Below are 18,581 nucleotides of genomic sequence, written 5' to 3'. Positions count from 1 at the left end.
CAAGGCAGACATCATGCTGTCTCCTATAGATCACCCAACCATGATAAAGCAGTAGATGAAGTGTTTTATAAGCTGCTGGCTGATATTTCACAGATCTGAAGCTCAACACAGCAGAGAGGAGGCAGCCTAGGAGGTTCCTGGAGTGTGCGGAAGAGAACTTCTGACATATCTGGTAACTGAGCCCCACTAGACCTGCTGTTTATAAACAGAGAAGGGGTGTTGGGAGATGTGGTGCTCAGAGGCCTTCTTGGATGTAGAAACCATGAAAAGATTGAGTTTCTACTCTTGGTGAAGTAAGGAAAGGGGTCAAAAAACTTCTGCCTTGGGCTTTCAGAGGGAGGACTTTGGCCTGTTCAGGGGACTGCTGCAGAGAATCCCTTGAGAAACAGTCCTTAACAGCAAAGGAGTCCAGGAAACCTGGACATACTTTCAGAGGGAAATCTTAAATGTGCAGGAGCAGGCCATCCCTATGTGCTGAAAGATGAACCATTGGGGCAGAAGACCAGCCTGGCTGAACAGGGAATTTTTTGCTGGAATTCAGGTTAAAAAATGGGTTTATGACCTTTGGAAGAAGGGTCAGGCAACTCAGGAAGAATACGAGGATGTAGCTAGATTACGTAGATAGAAAATCAGAAAGGCAAAAGCTCAGCAATCTGGCTGCTGCTCTGAAAGATAATAGAAAGTGTTTTTATTAAAAGGAGAGCTAAGGAAAATCTCCATCTTTTATTGGATGGGAAAGGGAACATTGCCACGAAGGGTAAAGAAAATGTTGAGGTACTTAATGTCTTCTTTGCCTCTGTCTTTAACAGAAAGAATGAATTTCCTCAGGGAAACCAGCCGCCTGAACTGGTGGTCAGAGAGCAGAATAGGCCCCCTGCAAGTCAGAAGGAAGTGCCAGCCTGCTCTGCTACTTAGACACTCACAGGTCTATGGGGCCAGACAGGGTACCCGAGGGTACTGAGGGAGCTGGTGGAAGAGCTCGCCAAACCACTTTCCATCATTTTTCATCAGTCCTTGTTAATGGGGGAGGTCCCAGATGGTGGGATGTCTCCCTTCTTGCAAAATGCAGTCAGTTTTGCTTGACTGATGAAAGAGCTGCTACTTGGCACAAAACATTCAGGACCTTGTTAGAAAGGTTTTCTATGGAATATAAATCCTGGAAAGATTCAAGTATATGTTCAGCACAACCCTCTCTGTCTCCAGAAATACAATCAACAGTGTATGTCCCCTAATGCATATGGAACAAATCGCAGAAAGCAGTTTTTTCTGGTGGTGTTTTTTTGCAATTGAGCCTGTAAAGCAGTTTTTCCTGCTCACCTTACCTTCTAGTTGGTCAATCACTTGGGTGGTAACTGCTCCTGTTTAATTACTGAGCAAAGAATAACTTTCTTATTTTAATTCGAAGTTAAGGAAGTGTCTGCTTTCAAAAATGATACATCAAAGGCAGCACCTGCTTAGCACCTGTCATCACTTCAGAGCATCAAAGACAGTGTTCCTTGAAACTGCAACCTTTGGCCATATCTCTTTTAGGTAAGATATGGTTTCCACAGCTTGAAATGAAGACTCACCTCAAAGCTGAAAAATACTTTTCTGTATTTCTAAACGTGAGAACACAGGATATTTTTTAAAAAGAATATATGTTATGGCCAGAGTAAACTATTCAAAAAGAATCTCAAAGTTCATTTAATGTTGTATAAACCAATGACTAAAAATTTAAAGATGAGATATTAAGATGCAAAGTAAAAGCACAGTCCTTTCCTTCAAGTGGTAAAAGCTGCTGATGAGTGGAAAAAAACCATTGATTTTATTCATGTTGTTCCAAATTTGTAAGACCCTTTAAAATGCAATATTTAAAGTAAAGAATGAACAAAAGAAGTATAACAGAGTATGAGAGAGACACAAACAGCAGCTGAGGGATGCTGAGAGTTAAAAGGCAGGTGGCTCAGAGGATCTGCTGCCTGTGCACTGTGAAACCTGGAGCTACACTGCCTTGTGGGACCCCATCCTGCAGGTGATGGATCCATGGAGAGACCCCCAGGCATGAGGGAGCAGGGGCATTTGCTGCTGAAAGATGCTGAAGGTTGTAGTGGGATGATGAAGCTGCTCAGGAACAGGGAAGGGTCTGGAGGGAATCTGTCACTCTGCCACTTGCCTTAATGCCCAGCATAGCTGGCTGTGGTGGGAGTTGATGATCAAATGATGCCTAGTGGTGCAAACTTTTCTGGTTGGTTTTGTGGATTGGGGTTGGAAGGTAAAAGAAGGCAGTATGCCCAATTTTATGAGAATTATTTCATTTTCTTTACAGCTTCAATTGATCTTCAAGACTATTGTCAGTTTTTTGCTAAATCAGATTTTAGGGGCTACATTCTTCCCCGACAGTGACTCATTTATGGTCTGTATTAGCCCTGTTTTACATTTAGGAAGAAAAGAGAAGCTTTTGTCCTCAGGAATTGAATGTTTTCATAGAAAATATTTTGTTTAGCTAGTAATCTTTCATATCTTCCTATCTCATGATAGGCTGCATCAGCAAAAGGAAGTGAAAACACAACTTGGAATTTACAAGTGGCTGTAGCAAACTTCAGATGCTACTTCACTTCACTAAGTTTGCTTCCTTGAAGTAAAATACACATGGAAAATTGACAAGGGTGTATCCTGTGAGAGACAGAAAACCTTAATCCTAATGGTTGTGTGTTAAACTTCCATGGAAAGTGCTGAAGCAGACTACAGTAGTACTAGTAGTTATGAGTTTATTACTGTTCAGTTCCATGGCACCAGTTTTTTCCTCTGCCTGTTTTTGATTCAAGTTTTGAATGATGATTGTTTTGCCAGTTTGAAGACTTTATGACAATACAATGGGTTTAATGCTGTGCACACAATACTTCTTTTCCCATATTCTAAAGCATGCAAGATCAAGACAAAATTTTTATTCTTGTGAAAAATAAAGCTGTGTTTTATGGCTCCTTAACAAAGCATCTTCAGAATCATTGCTGTCATACTCACAGATTAAGCAAGTGACTTTTTTCTCATTAAAAAGCATGGAAGACATGCCCCCAAGTTTTGTCCTACAAATATTCTTTTTAAGGTTGCATGCATTGTCATGGATAGTCCTATTGAAGTAATCCATAAATGCATTTCACGATGCATTATTAATAATTATTAACTTCAATGTATGCAAAGGTCTTTTAGGTTCCCTACATTTGAATAATAACTTATAGGTTACTACAATAATTACCATAAATCAATGTCAGAAGACCTGGTGATTGTAGCAGCTCAGGCCAGAGGTCCACTTAGCCTGCCATTTTGTCTCAACAAGGGGCAAAAGCACAAGACCGTGGTAAATGTAGATGACACTCTCTACCTTTCTGGATGGATTTTGCTTACTGAGTGAGTCCAAGCAGTAGAAGGTGCCCAGATGGTGCCTTTCCTCCTTATCATCCAACTCCTCCTGAGCCAAGCTGACTACTTGTACCCACAGTGTCCTCTGGCCAAGTCTCATGAAACTCCCTGTTCTGAAAAAGTTCTACCTCGTTGCACGATGCACTGTATCTAATTAGTTCAAACATTTGTAAGTTATGGAGAGGAATGCCTGCTCTACAGAAAATTTAATGGGAAAATGTCACTAAATCTTTTCCTCTATGTGTTTTGTTGTTACTGATGTCTGGATGGTGCAATACCTGTAAGATAACCTGTCAGACACTGCAGAGTTTTCAACCAATGCAATATGTAGCTCCATGGCCAACATAAAATCTGAGCAGGTTATATACTTTTCAAAATAACAAATGGCCCAGGTTAAACACAAGAGCAAAGCTTGACTCGTGTGGAAAAAACCCATATGGCCTATTACACCACCTGGAGCAGGTCTCCATGAGTGGTCTTCTCCTTCCCATGCACAGATGGATCCCTCTCTGGCCTCTGCTGGGCATATTCTGCTGCCAGCAAATGCTGGGGCTTTTCAGGGGTGGGTGGATGCTGGGTGGGTGCTGGAATTATTACAAAATCTAATAAAATGCTATAAAACACCATTTTTTAAATGTGGATAGCACCTTAGATCTACAAACTCTCATTTCAGAAAGTTGTTATTCTTTGATCATGAGATTCAGATGCAGGAGGAAGGACTCAGCAGCCTGTGGAGCTGTAATGGGAAATTACAAAGCAGTCAGCAGACATCTTGGCACACACATGTTCTTCTGAAGGTGGCAGCTGCTGTAGTCTGATTAGCAGCCATGAAACTGGTTGGTTGCAAGCCAGGTTGATAAATAAAGTAACTCCTTCAATAACAAATCTGCCTTTAGATGTTAGAATGGAAATACATTCCAAAAACTCTTGTTTATATTTTAGTCTTCCCGCTTGTCTGTGAGACTAAAACAAGGGTAAGACCCCAAAATGTAGAAAAATGCTACTTGAATGTAGTGGGGCTTTTTGGAACAATGAGACAAACAAATTAGTTAAAACTGCAGAATGACATCAGAATAACGTTGGTTCAGGTAGTCAAAAGTGGTCTTCATTTCCCCTCAGTTCTAAAAAATATTGCTTACTTTCAGCGGTGTCCAAAACTGTTTTGATTTCTTTTTTGGCTAAGCTGGGCTTCTGAACAGCATGTTTGATTCTCAAATCAGAATTAACATGTTTCTAGATACAGTGGTTTTACAGGACTCTCTAGGTTGCCTACAGGAGCTGCAAAAGCTGAGCATGATAAAGAATGGCTCTTCTAATCTTTGGCACACAAAGGATTTTATGAAGGGATAACACTGACTTCAAAGATAAGCAAGTTGCTACAAAAATTAAATCCCATTCAGTATGATGACAGCTGGGGAAACCAAGTAAGAAGATTAGCTGAAAATGTAGTAGTTGTAAGTCTTAGCAAGTCAGCAACTCCTAATTGATCCTGGAAAGCATTTTGAGATGAGGGAGAAAAAAACAGGGCACTCCCTATGTACCTTTCCTCATGGTATAAACTTTATTTACACTTAAATGGCAATGGCAAAGAGTAGAGGAAAACACTAGAAAATAAATGAAATTTTACACAATGGGCCAAGATGTCTGGAAGGCACTTTGTTCTCAGTGAAAATTCAACCAAAAGAGATCATATAATTAGTGCCCACTGAAAAACCATTTCCCAGGGGTTTGCAAATTGTCAAAAGCTAAACCCATGCCACATCAACCTGGTACAGACCCCTTAGCCTGCTGGAGGTTGTAAGCTCCTCTCCGCTCCTTATGCTTGAGTATTACCCTGCTGTGTTGATGAGAGTGGCAGCTGCTCACTTGGATATCGTGGTGTGCTGCTGGTGGTGATGTCTGATGGGAGCTGCTCAAGCAGAAAGGCTCTTTGTGTGGAAAATAGTGTCTGTCTGCAGCCTAGCAGACTGTGTAAGGGCAGCTCAGGCTGTCAAACAAGACAGTTTGCATATTGTAATTGCCATGCTGCTAAAAGCACAGGTTTGCTTTAGAATGAAGTGTTCAAAGTTATTAATAGTTGTGAGTGTGTGACCCAGTGAAATAACTAGAATGGCATATGGGAAAAAACAGGATTTATCAATTACAAGATATTTATTTATCATTTAAGTTCTCTGTTGCATTTCTGTCATTCCTGGGCAAACAGTGTGCCAATTAGTTCAACTTCCCTGGGGAAAGGATCTGACACTTTTCTTCCCTGAGAACATGTTTTTGCACTTTTAATCAGAATATGCTGAGACTGCCTCGAACCACAGCAGTGTGTCAAAATCCATAATAAAGCCTGTAAAATGGCACCCACAGGTTGGCTTTCTGGTTTTATATTCCTTGGTGTTTTTACCTGTAAGGAAACAAACTTAAACCTGTACAGAAATATGTATATATAGATATATACAGCTATAAATGATTAGTGACAATTTTGGTGATTGACTTCTGAGATTGATTTCAGATACTGGCCAATAAAGGCAGAGTTTAGAGGCAATTGGCAGCCCTGGGGGATGCTATCAGAAGTAGGAATGGCATGTTTATTCCAAAGAATATAAACTGATACACAGGCCCTTTTTTACTCTCCCATTGATGTTTCTCATCAGGATCAGCAGCAATCTGAAAACAAAGCAGGGCTTAGTGTGGAAGGATTATGCTGTTCCACTGCCACTGATTCAAATGGGTGTTCCTGGATTTCCCTTAATCATTCTGGGCTATAGCCAGGAGCTATAGGAGCTATATAATAATAATGCGGCTATATAATAATAATAGGAGCTATAAAAAATAATACGAGAGATATAAAAATAATTAGAGCTATACAATAATAATGCCAGCAATAAAATAAGAAGAGGAGCTATATAATAAAAATACAACATGTATATTAACAATGCCAGCTATATAATAATAATAGGAGCTATATAATAATAATACCAGCTATATAATAATAAATATAGGAGCTATATATTAATATCACCAGCTATGTAATAACATCAGTTATGTAATAATATTACAAGCTACATAATAATAATACCAGCTCTATTATAATAATACCAGCTATATAATAATAACACCAGCTATGTAATGATAATACCAGTTATATAATAATAATAGGAGCTATAAAATAATAATAGGAGCTATATAACAATAACACCAGCTATATAATAATAATACCAGGTATATAATAATAATGCCAGCTATATAATAACACCAGCCATTTAATAATAATAGCAGCTATATAGTAATAATAGGAATTATATAATAACAATACCAGGGATATAATAATAATAGAACCTATATAATAATAATACCAGCTATATAATAATAATACCAGCTCTATAACCATAATACAAGCTATATAATTATAATACCAGCTATCTAGTAATAATAGGAGATATATAATAATAATAGGAGCTAAATAATATTAATAGGAGTTATATAGCAATAACTTCTGCTTTAAAATAATAATAGGAGCTATATAATGATAATAGGAGCTTTATAATAACAATACAAGGTATATAATAATAATATGAGTTATGTAATTATAATACCAGGTATATACCAGCGATATAATACCAATGCCATTGTAACTTGGCTCTGCTTCCCCCTTGTTTTCCAGCCTTTCACCTACTGTTTCTTGGCAAATACTGCAATGGGAAGGATGATAAAAGAATTGCAGAAATATTATAAAGTATCTATGTGCTAGCGAAAATAAACTATTAGCACCAAAGTATTTTCTGTAATTCTGAGAAGCTGTGTCAAAGAATAGAGTACATTTTCTCTTTGCTTTTTCCCCTAACTGGAGGAGGTATAGTACAGTGCATTGTCTCCATTAATTCTGATGTTTTGCATCATGATTATTCACTTCCCATTCAGCAGAATCAGAGCTCCACATGCAATCTTAAAATCAAAATGGCATTTTTGCACCTCAGAGTACAGATGGGACATGGGTGGGAACCATTGTCATTCTTGTTCCATCTTTTTGTTTTTCGATTGATGACAAATTTTCATCATTAGTAAAACCAAAGGAAAAACTACTACTTTTACTCCTCCTACTACTATTACAAAAGTAATTTAAAAGGCTTCCACCATAGAATAATGTCTGTATGTAGATTCTGTATATTCCTGTGTGAACACAAGCACATCTTTGAGCCAGTATTATATTCAGAAATTATAACAGGGAACACTTGCCTTTTGTTTCAGGCAGTGTTTGTTGGCAGAAGAGAGAGTGCTTCAGAGTGGTGGTTGGTCATGCCAGTACCAGGACCCTCGTCCTCCCTCCCCTGCTCCTGGCAGGGAGCTGCCCAGCTTGGACAATCCCATCAGGGCTTCAGTACTGGGAGGGGAAGGGCTGCTGGGAGAGGGAGCCACAGTAAGTGACCTCCAGAGCCCTGCTAGAATCCACATTTCTGGGATTTTGTGGGTTTGTAATTTGTGTGTGGATACTTAACTAGGTCTAGCGCTTGGAAGATGTAGAGTCTTTTCTCAGCTTTCCCAAGGCCATTCACATTCCTGTCTGGTTCTAGAGCTACACAATAGGGGTGATAAAATCATCTTTCTTTTACTTTTTAGTTGATTCTTCTATTACATTCAGAACTGTCTTTGTTTGCAGGGTCCACCACCCCTGAGCCATGTTCTCTTCATAATAGTGATGGAAATTTGGCCAGTGGGCAGTCATATTGCAGTTGTGACGGGTCATGGGAGATGGAATGTGGGTCAAAGTTTGACATTTTGTGTTAGTTTGGCCCTCACTCTCTCAAACCCTTTAAAAGTATTTTTATAGTATGTTTCATAGTCCCTTCAGGATCATGAGTTAGTTCCTCTTCTGTTTTTCATATTAGATTTATGTTTTGGCTCAAATCAAAAGCCAGTGTTTTTAGTTACAAAGCTTTCAATCAGTTTTAAGAGCGTTGTTTCCCTTTGCATCAAATATTAAAACAGAAACAAGATATTCATGAAATTAAATAAACTGAATATTTATTACGATGTTTACATTTAGAAGAACAATATTGACCACTTAGGAGTTTTGAATAAAGACAAAGTGTGATGCCAAAGGCATGTCGCACGTGTGATTTGGTGAAGCTGCTCTAAAAGCAAGCAGTTGGTAATAAAGAAATAATGTAGCTTGCAAATGGTATAAGGCATGTGGGTCATCTTTGCCAGGATTCCTGTTCTTATAGAGCTGCATTTTTTAATGATATTTTTAGAAGGTTACTGGTTTTGTATTTTGAATGTTTTCCCTCTGGAAGGGAAGGTTTGCATTTCTTCCTTTGGGAGCTACCTTACAGTGACTTTTTTCAACATCAGATGTGACAATAGACTCGACAGAGAGCAAATATTTGTCCTTTACTGGGGTCACCCTGAAGCCCTTTGCAACGAGAAGGGATCACAGCTGGCTGGGAGGCAGTTCTGGGGCATCCTGACTTCACTGGAATTTCATTTGGTGCAGGCTCTGATACATTTGAGGGAGAAGGAGTAACATTTCTCAGAGGAAGCACTGAGCAGGTTGAGGCAGTTCTTTTGTTATTTCAGGTTGGCATACATTTCATGAGTACAGTGCCTGAGTGCTTTGTTATTACAAAGGTGACACTGGTATCAGCCCTCTCTTTCAGCATTTGCAGCATCTTCCCAGAGCTGAGTCTGTATAAGTTGTGTCACCTCCTCCTAGCAGCTGCTGCTGTCCCTTCGAGGGGCTGGTTGTGAGGAAGAGGTGTGCCTGGGGTGTGTGCTGTGGCCCCGGGACACTGGCACAGACTGTCAGCTGTGGCACACCACTTCCTGCCTCTGGCCAAGCATCTTGGATCAGCAGAGAATAAAAAAGATCAGTGGCATGATTTATTAAGGCAGCCTAATGTGTAACACCTACGTACCTTTAAAATGCAACCTTTAGCCTTTAGCTTCTTCTTAAGGAATAGAAACACTTGAGGAAAGTGCAGCAACATGAAAAGCTATGTTTGGAATTACCTAAATCTTGCCCTGAGAAAGGGGGCTGGGGGAAAGTGCAGTGGAAGTTTGTAATCTTTGTTTTGCATAAAGGGCATATTGGAGGGCCATGCATTTAGGAACTTCAGTGGTAAGTGTCTCACATCTGACTAGGTCTCTGGTGAGCTTTCACATTGCTAGTGGGATCTCACACAGGGCTGCCTGCCTGAGCCTGGCGCAGGGAGTTTCCTTCATAACAGAATTTGGCTTTTGCTGTAAAGGACAGGAAATGGTCTGTGTGGAGAACAAAGAATATCAGGGTTGATTTAAATTTTTAAAATTCATGACTCTACTTTTGTTTATGGTCTTATTCATATCCCTTGAAAATCATAAACCTTTTGGGAAGAAAATCAAAATGAACAGTCACTTAATGCTTTTAATATCCCTGCAGCTCTGAAGTGTTATTTGCTTCTGCATTTTCTCCTGAGAACTGCTGAAACATGGCTGTTGTGCAGGTGTCAGCATTCATTTAAAATCGTTCATTCCCATTTACAGCTTTTCAGGAAGATAACTTGATAACAGATAAACTTTATGTTTGAAAATCTATCCATTTGCTCATTAGAAAGCAGTAAAGGGGGATTTCCCAGAAGGTTATTGATCCTGTCACATGTAAAATACTGATGACAAATACTGCAGTTTTAGAGACAGTCCTGAATAAAAATGCAGGACATATTATTCTGTAAAATAATATTTCATTACTGCTCCATGTTCTATTGTTAAAAACTTGTTGTATAAACAATAAACTGCCTTTTTACAACAAACATTGAGAAACAAGAATGTGTTGGTTTTCATGCTTACAGGGAGAAAATAGTAGTGTGTCTGGGGCTAGTTTTGGCAACATTATTAAAATATCTTTTTACTTTTTAAAGTGAATACAGTATCTTGAGAGTTTTTGGGGTGTGCATGTGTGTATGACAGAGTAGAAGTCTTCTGCCTCTGTACCAGTTGCCACCACTTCAGCATTGTGTTCATACCACTGCATGACACTCACAGCACCACTTCACCTCCAATTAAACTTATGTTAAATACTCATACTTTAAATTGTTTTTAAGCATACTTATGTAAAACCCAAAGCAAAACTTTCATTTCTGGCTAAAACATCATTTGAGAAACTTATAATATTTCTTTAACTGTCAGATTATTTTTTCCTGTGGTGAGTAACTACAAAATTTAAAAAACCTTCAGGTGTTTAGAACAGGCAGTTGTCACAGAGACTCCCAAAAGCTTTCCATCTTTTATGTCTCTTATGCTGGGGATTAGATCAATGATTTCCACTATTATATTATCTATGCAGCTGTTGAAGGCAAATTTTAAAATTCTGTATTTATTGAAGAAACAGATCAAATAACTAGAAAAGATCCATAGCTGTGTTTTTATTCTTTGCCTTTTTTCTTCCATTTCCATATATTATCTGCTCTCAACAATGAGGGAGCTGAAGCTGCAGACCCCCACAGTGACAGATTATTATAAGCAAAATCCTTTCAGACATAATGGAGAGTTAATTTTGAGTAAAGTAGGTTAAAAAGCGACTCATTGAAAAAGACAACACCTAACATATTTACATTAGCTGGTGGAAGATAATTGACCTTAGGAAGCTGAGGATTTCAGTGCAATAAGTCATGGGCATATCTACACCCCACAAATTTAACCTGTGAGCTTGTGGTAAGACAAAGAGATATAGGCTGTAAGCAGTGCCTGTTAGAAGCAGCAGGCTCCTGGCAGCCTGGGGAGGGATTTTGCAATAGGATGTTGTGTTCTTGGAGTCCTGAAATGAGATTGGTGTAAAAGGTGAACAAAAACAACAAATAAAGGTAAACAAAGAATGTCTGCAATCCTTCAGTACACACCAAACCCCATCGATAAAAGCTGTAAATTCATTTCAGATGTTAAATACAGAATAAAATTTATTGAAATCTCACAAAATGGATGCTTGAAGAAGCAAATTTATGGTTTTATTATGAAAGATGTAAAATACAATTTCATTTGGATTTATGACTATGATATCATTATGGTGATTTATGTTTAAAAGATGTGAAATTAGTAATTTCAAATGCAACTGTGGCTGAGCTCATGTTTCTGTAGCAAGTCTTGGATAAGTGTCAGAGTCTAATATATTTTTAAGTAAAAATCGAATTGGGATTTTTTACTGATGCTAATAATGTTCATAAATAAATTGTAGTTTTGTTCTCGTTATCTGTATTTTTTTTCCTGGCAGGATTTCCTACCCCAGTCAGTCTCAGAGCCTCAGACTGTTGGTTCCTCTTTCACTTCAGTAAGGGGGAGGAAGTAAAAGAATATGAGCCAGCATCAGTCCAGGTTTTGCTTCTTTGTCAAGTCCCTGCTGGAGGTCTGAGCTGTGATTCAGGTCAAAGCAGATGTCCTCTGAGCCGGCCAAACCCTGAACATGTGCTTTCCTCACGGTGGGAAAAGGCAGGGTTCCTGTACCAGGTGGGAAGCTGAGCTCTTTGGGAGAGAGTCCCCCCCTTGTTAAGGAGCTTCACAGGTGACTGAAGCTCAGAGAGGGGCTGCTGCACTGCTGGTGAAGTGGGGATGCCTTTCTACAGATGTTGGCTGGGGCTCTGGCTTGGAAAGAGCCATGGGTTGTGCTCATCCTTATCTGTCAGCAGCAGAACATTCACCGTTCCCTGCAAACAGCCTGTCAGTCTGCCGGAGCCAGCCCTGGGGAGGTTAATTCAGTGCTGTGAGAGTATTCATAGCCTGTCAGTGGGCACTGAGGCAATCTGGGGCTGTCACTCCATGCCATGGCTTAACCCCAGCCAGCAGCTAAGGACCAGGGAGGTGCTTGCTCACTCCCTCAGCTCCCTGTGGGATGGGAGAGATAACAAAAGAAAAAAAAGAAAAGGTAAAACCTGTGGGTTGAGATAAGAACAGTTGAAATATTTCAAATTTTCCAGCTTCTTGTACAGTTCCTCCCTAGCAGAGCATGGGGAAACTGGAAACTCCTTGACTCAGGGTAAGCACTGCTTCACAATTAAAACATCACTGAGTTCTCAACATTATTCTCATGATGAATCCAAAAAATGGCAGCACTGTACCAACTACTGAGAGGAAAAATTAACTCTAGTCCAGCCAAAACAAAAGGAGGACGTATTAAAAAGGAGGTGGTCTGTAACTACCCTCCAGCTAGAGTCAGCTTTACATGGTACAGGTCTTCTCACCATATAAAACACTGAATAAAGAAATTTGAAGTAAGATTAATAACAGCTGCTGCTAAGTATAGGATCTAAAGGGCTTTATATATTTTGTTTGCTGTGAAATTATCCCTCTCATGTCTTTATGATCTCCAAGCAGTAGCTATTCTTGTCATTGAGAGCTCCCAAAGCCTAGTGGCTTCACAGTCTATTGGCTTGGAACAAGGGTCAGGCTGCTGGTGTTTGTGATCTATAATGTGCTCATTATAGATCTATATTGCTGCTGGTCTCATTATAGATCTATAATACTGCTGGTATTTGTGATCTATAATGTGCTCATTATAGATCTATATTGCTGCTGGTCTCATTATAGATCTATAATACTGCTGGTATTTGTGATCTATAAGGTGTTCATTATAGATCTATAATACTGCTGGTGTTTGTGATCTATAGTGTGCTCATTATAGATCTATAATACTGCTGGTGTTTGTGATCTAGTGTACTCATTATAGATCTATAATACTGCTGGTATCATTATAGATCTATAATACTGCTGGTATTTGTGGTCTATAATGCGCTCACCCAAGCAGGCATGGCTGAGAAGGACCCCTTGTGGTGTTTGCTGCCACTCCAGGGAGGAGCTATAGCAGCAACAAGTTTGTTTTCAGGCCCGAGCGGCTGTCAGAGGTCAAATGTGTCTGGCTGCAGCCAGTTTGTACCATTAATGGAGGAGAGCAGAGCTTTTATAACTGTTGTGCACCTTGTGAGGATGTTTTGCAGCACCAAGACTTGTGCCTTTGACGTACTTTGACTAAGGCAACCCCTGGTGAATCAGTTTTCCTACTTTCCTACAAATTTCTTACAGAGATAGAGGCATCTTTTAAAATCTTAAGAAAAAAAAAAAAAGATAGTATCTGTACAAATGAAGTATCTGAGCAAAATCCCTCCTACAATTTTCAAAGATCTTCATCTTGTCACTGGCTGTACAAGAAACTTGAGGAACAATTTTGAAGGACTGTTGTGCCCAACTTCTTCATGTTAGACTTTAGTCTTTTCAACTAATCCCTGTCTGAGAACTAAAAGTGATTTACATTTGGAAACAGGTGAGATCTACAGTAGGGAACTTAGGTATTTATAATATATTAGGCATTTATAAGATATATATATATATCTAAATCTGAAATATCTGTGTAGAACATCCACCAGCTACATTCAGTAGATGAACAGACATTTACTTAGTTAATTTCTTCTTCTTCATATCAAATATCTCTTAATTGTGGTGCACCTCATGCTGGAGACATGCAGAGTCAGGTGAGAAGATTTCTTTCAGGAGCTGTGGTGGAGGAGCTGACCACCACTGGCTGAGGTCTCAGAGAAACTCCAACGTGGAGAAACTCAGAGAAACTCCAACGTGGTCCCACCAGCCTTGAGGGTGATTTATACTTTTGAAGGCAGTGGTTGCCATGATACCTATCCCTTCACTCTCTGGTTTTGCAGTGCCACTGCTGCTGCCCCATTCCTTTCATTCAGAAAATCACATGTGTACTTCTAACCTTTACTGTGATGCCCAAATATCTGTTAACATTCTGAATGTAACAATGAAAAATGGACGAACTTACTTGAACGTGTAGGACCAACACTCCCTGTTCTGATCATCTCAAGTTGTATATTCTCAGCAAAATGTAGAGGGGATTAAGCCACACATAAACTGTTGTGAACATATCTTCCCAGTCTCAAAAGCATGGCTGCAGTGCTTGAGCAGCAAACCAGACACCCCTGATGTAGGGTGTGATTAAACACTCACACTATTATCCTGATTTATATGCAAATAAGCAACACTAAACTGTTTGTGGGATTCAAACAGTAATCACTGACCCACTTCAACAAATGAGGAATGCAATCATGGTCCACCTAAGGACAGCGAATACATTTCTTTTTGCCATTCATTTGAGCAGAAGGCTCTCGAATTTAATGTTTTATGTTCAGAATATAAATTAGTTTCCTCTTGTCTGAAGGCTCATTTCTGTAAGATTGAAGAGAATGTCACACTGTTTTGTTCATACACTACCCTTCCTTATTAAAGATACATTTGAAATTAAAAGATGCATCTGAAACAAGGGAAAAAACCCCAAACCCCGCATAGTTAATCTGTTTGCAGATGTTTAATCAACAACAGAATAAAAATAAAATACTTGTCTTTGGTTTCACGTCTACAGCGTGATCCAGTAGCACCACCTGCTGCTTACAGGGAGCACTGCTGCTTTAGTTAAATTCAATGTATCCTATTTTTATATCGAAATGTACATACATTCCCTAGGCATCTCTACGGTTCAACCTTTTGAATGGCTATGAAAAAGGCTTCTAAATTGTTTTTGTGCCATCAGAAATGTCAATCCTTTCCAGGAAAGGCAGGTATTTAAACAGTGATGGACTTTTTGCAGTGTACCCCAAAACATTTAACAATGCCAAGAGATATGTTTACTGGAAAACGTCTGTTTGGATGCTTTACTCTCACTGTTTTCTTTGTGGAAAATATTTTGGCTGAAACTCATATCTTGGCAGCACTAAATGGTCTGGTAAATTAGAAATCCATTACACTGGTTCCAGTAAAAGAGAAAATAGAGCAGTGATTTTTTTGTAAGTGGGAATAAAATTCTCAAGCATTTACGGAACTCCATTTGAGGTTTCAGGAATTTAGTGTTAGTAAGTCACAAAATTGTTTCATAAATGAACAAAGGATAAAATATTTTTTACCCAAACCTAAGCTAATTTTAAAGTAATTCACGAGCATATAATCTGCCCTTTTCCCTTTCTCTTTTTCCCTCCCCTCTTGCCTTGGTGCGGGTAGATCATGACATCCAGTGCATGACTTGGTTTTCTCTGCAGCTTTGAGCTGTGCCCGGCATTGGGAAGGCAATGAGGGGACAGCACCCACAACTGCAGTGGTGCAGAGATGTCCCACAGAAGAGCCCCTTTGCCAGTGCCAATGCCAAAGCCCACTCCTTCCTCCCATTTCCCTGAGTGTCTCACAAGGCCCCAGTGAGCAGGTGCTGTTTCTGCTCCAGAAACAACACAGCAAGAGGCTTCCTGCTTGTGGGATTTATGGAAAGGAACCAAGCCATTCACCTATGTCTTATGTCTTTCCTCAGGGTGGGATGTGGAACTTGTCCAGTTCTGCCTGAGTGGTTAAAAAACTCATTCTGCTGTCACAGTGTCTCCTGGAGGCATTGAGTCGTGCATAAAGCAATCAGGAACAAAGTGTGTGTCACTGTTAAACCTCAGTCAGACACTAAGCAAGCCTCATGCTGCCACTTGCACACTCTTCCTGGTGGGATGGGGAGAGAGAATCAGAAGAATAAAAGGGAGGGAATTTGTGACAGTTTAACAGGGAAAGCAAAAGCTATACATGCAAGCACATAAAAAAAAGGAATTAATTCACCAGTTCTCATAGGCAGGCAGAGAGGGTTTAAGTGGCAAGTGGCTTAAGTGGAATAATTACAAATTCACTATGGTAAAAGGTGAAAAAATATCAAAGGCATTGAATGAGACATCTAGACAGACTTCTAAGGAATGCTTGTGATGCATGCAAGAGCGCAGTCAATATTTACACCTCTGATGCAAGAAAGCACATAAGAGAAACTCTGGACAGCTCTCAGTCTGAGAGGAATAAAAAATCCCCTGTAGCTGTCCCTGCATTCAGAATGAGAGATAAATTTCACAGAATGAGAGTGATAAATTCAGAAGATGGAAAATCACAGTAATTGGGCACCAGTTTATTCCAGACAGAATGCCACTTTTTGTAGGCAAATTAAATAAAACTGGTGGAATTTAAATAAAGACCCAGGAGAAAGCAAATGCCAAATTCCTACAGTAGCCAGTGGACAGTGGAGAAGAAATAGAGCTGAACAATTTAACAAGTGACTTAAGAAAACAGATTGCATCTGTTGAAGTAACTAGTTACTTCAGTGGAAGTGGAAAGTTCAAAAGATTTTTTAAAAATTTGATGTAAAAGAAAATTTTTTGAAAAGATAAATGTGCACATTTGACTTGGATCAAGATAAGCCTGACGCATTACAAAAGGAGTGATGGTGACTCAGTGCACTACTTGGATGCAGGGCTGCAACTGTCCAGAAGCAGTTTCCACTGGATCTTAAGGAGTATTATATAGCACAAGTGCCCATAAAGCTTAGTGAAATAAAATGGTGTGTGTGCAGGGCTGCACTTTATGATTAGGAAACACTGAAATTGCACTGCACACACAGCATCTAATTCAGAGGGCTTTCTTGATTCTCAACATGCTATTTCTCCTTACTTGTAATAATTAGCCCAAATAATTCAGGGTTAGTGTATAACTGAAGCAGAGGACCCAGACATACCTTCCTGTCAGCAGCAACAGCCAACTGTAATGAATGTTCTTAAATTAATATATCCACCCTGGGCCCATTGGTCCAAAACACACTCTGAAGAGGAATCTGTAGACCTGGCAAAAGGCTTGTTGAGCTACTGAGTTTTTCTGCTATAATCTAGGACTGAGACAAAGTTTGTTTCTCCAGAGCAGCCCTCATGGTGCTGTGCTGTGCACTGGTAGCTGGAAAGGTGCCAGTAACACATCAGTGTTTGGCTGCAGCTGCGCAGAGCTGGCACAGCATCAGCACAGTCTCCCCAGCTTCCTGGCCAGGGGCGGGCAGGATCCCAGGATGGGACACAACCAGAACAGCTGACCCAAGTAGTCCAAAGGGATATTCCATACCAGATGGTGTCAGCTCACAGATAAAAGCTAAGGGAAGGAAGAGGAAGGGGGGAATTGGTTATTTACAGTATTTGCCTTTTGCAGCAGCCCCTATGCGTGCTGCAGTGCTGCTTCCAGGGAAGTGGCTGAATGTCATTGCCAATGTGAGGTAGAGAATTAACCCTTCTTTTTCTCTCTCTTTGCTTGTGTGTCTGTCAACTTTTGCTTTTGCTTTAGCAAACTGCCTTATCTCAACCTATGAGTTGTTTTCCATCTTGTTTTCTCTCCCCTGCCTAGCTGGAAGGAGATAGAAGAGCTTGGTGGGTACCTGGCATCCAGCCAGTCAACCCAAGAAACTCCATAAGAGAAAGGGAACCTGAGCACTTTGGGTTTTTCCTCATGTTTAAAGAAATCCATGCCACGAACAATATTCTCATTTTTAATACTGTAAGCTCTTAGTAAAAGCAAAAATATATCAGCAATGCAAATCCCATGTTAAACCCCACAAATTTTGGGGAGAACAGAGCTTTGCTGAGACAACAGCTTATGGTGTTGCAACTCTTTTGCCATGTCTGAGTTCTCACTGCCATTCAATGACTACAGTAAACTTTTGAAATGGGTTAAAATATACAGCATTAGCAAAGGGTTTGTAGTACATTCATGAGACTTCTACAATTGCCAAATCATTTAGCAACTTCATATAGCATTTTGAAAATCACTTAGAAAGATCTCTTACTTTGTAAAACATTACAAAACGTGCAGTTCAGAGAGGCCACCTGGACAATGTTCCCAAGAAGGGATCAGATATGGCAGCAATGTTTCTACAGTATACAGAACACCCCTTGTGATTTCATAGCACAAAAGGCAGAACAGGAATGTTCTCTTGTTCCAGGGAGGGCAAAATGAGTGAGTCAGAGACGTGGTAAATAACTCACCACATTGTAAGTGACCTCTGTCCTTCAGCAATTTTACCAAGCACAGCCTGTGCTTCAGGTCTGAAAGAAGCTGAGTTGCAGGACAAAGCAAGCCTAATCCAGTGGTTTTCAATGCAGACTAACCTCCTACAGCATTGTGATTTAGCAGCCCAACTTCTGCACTTCAAGATATTCCAAGTCTTGAAAATTTTGAAATTGGAACTTATTATCTAGTTGGAGGCCAGCTTTGTAGCTAGTGTGAACTGATTCTCAATTCCTTATGAAAAGATTACCAGAACAGTTTAGAAAGTGTGTAAAAGACAACACAAATAATATTGAAAAGGAACCCATTTGCTTCAATCCTAGACTGAA

This window comes from Motacilla alba, chromosome 1A (assembly GCF_015832195.1).
Source record: "Motacilla alba alba isolate MOTALB_02 chromosome 1A, Motacilla_alba_V1.0_pri, whole genome shotgun sequence".
In the NCBI taxonomy this organism is placed as follows: Eukaryota; Metazoa; Chordata; class Aves; order Passeriformes; family Motacillidae; genus Motacilla; species Motacilla alba.
The sequence above is the reverse complement of the archived record's forward strand: the minus strand, read 5'-3'. Positions refer to the sequence as shown.